The 1484-nt window shown below is 38.9% G+C and overlaps 1 protein-coding gene across 1 annotated transcript in view; it reads right to left on the reverse strand.

Moving 5' to 3' along the window:
* The window catches only part of LOC128885238 (adenylate cyclase type 2-like), a 19435-nt gene that overhangs the window by 13886 nt on the left and 4065 nt on the right, over positions 1 to 1484 (reverse strand). The window lies entirely within an intron of this gene.

Consider the following 1484-nt stretch of genomic DNA (forward strand, 5'->3'; position numbering starts at 1 on the left):
CTATATGAATAGTCAAATTTCGTTAGAAAAAAATTCCCTATATGAATAGTCAAATTTCATTAGAAAAAAATTCCCTATATGAATAGTCAAATTTCGTAGGAAAAAATTCCCTATATGAATAGTCAAATTTCGTTAGGAAAAAATTCAGTTACGCTAAAGCATGTAGCAAAAATATTACATAGGAACGGCTTTGATCCCCCACTCCTATCTAAGAAATTTGTTAAAATCTCAGACCCTTACATAATTAACGAGTGTCGCATAAAAAGAACCTACCTGCCTACTAAATTTCCTACCGAATTTAAAAATAAAAAAAAGAAGTAAAAGAATTTTCGGTCGACGCGAAAATATCGATCGCGATCGATATCGTATGCCGGGAGCAGCGCGACGAACATTTGGTAATCCGTTCGCGCAACTTTCACTCGAAGATCATTTAAATTTAACGCATGATGCGGCAAGCGAACGCTTCGTTAGCGTACAAACGAGAATCGCGGATCCGTCGAATTTGTGCCGATAACGAATCGCTCGAAAAAATGAAAAGAAAAAAGATTGATTAAAACAACGGAAAACGGTGGGCGATATATCGAATCGAGGGCGAAACGGTCAGGTCCTTTTAAACGCGCGCACGTGAAAATAGCTTTGTACATATTTGCGAACTGAATCATCGAGTGGACGCGAGTGCTCCATCACTGTCGATCGTTCGCCTAAAATAATACCTGGCGTGTACTTATAATCGGCGTGATAAGAGAGGAAAAACAAACGCGCGCCGCTTCGAAACGTTGCGATTATTGATTTAGAGAAAGCTCGGCCGGCATTGTTCCGAACGGTGAATGGAAATCGCGAAAAAAATAAAGTCGAGCTTTCGAGGCGTTCTTTGCTTCTAGCGCGTACCACGTTTGGCTCGTGTTCTTTTCGCGCGTTTGTTCGGGTTGGAAAAATTGTCGTGCGTTGTTTCTTTTTTTTTTTTCTTTTATCGCGTTGACCTATGAGACCATTCGCTGGATTCGCTATTATCGGACGATTTTTTAGTACCTCTCGGAGTATGATGTAGAGCTTGATGTTTCCATCGTGATTATTTTTATTTTTGGAATGATAAGATGGCTCGCGATAATTTTAGGATCGAGGTAATAATTTTGATTTTGTATTTCGAATGGTATTAATGCTTGTTGACCATTTCAATATTTGGTTGAGATTAAGAAAATGGAGTTTGTCGAAACACTGAAAACTATTCCAAACATACTCAGACAGTATGTACATTAACGGTACTCAGTATTGTCGCCCCTACCAAAAAGTACCCCAAATCTTCTCAGACAATATTTCCGTGTAGACAGTACATACATTAACAGTATTCAATATTCCCGCCAAAAAGTACCTCAAACCTTCTCAGACAGTAGGTACATTAACGGTAGTCAATATTGCCGCCCCCACCAAAAAGTTCCTCAAACCTTCTCAGACAGTATTTCCGTGTAGACCATATATAAATTAAT

This window comes from Hylaeus volcanicus, chromosome 2 (assembly GCF_026283585.1).
Source record: "Hylaeus volcanicus isolate JK05 chromosome 2, UHH_iyHylVolc1.0_haploid, whole genome shotgun sequence".
In the NCBI taxonomy this organism is placed as follows: domain Eukaryota; kingdom Metazoa; phylum Arthropoda; class Insecta; order Hymenoptera; family Colletidae; genus Hylaeus; species Hylaeus volcanicus.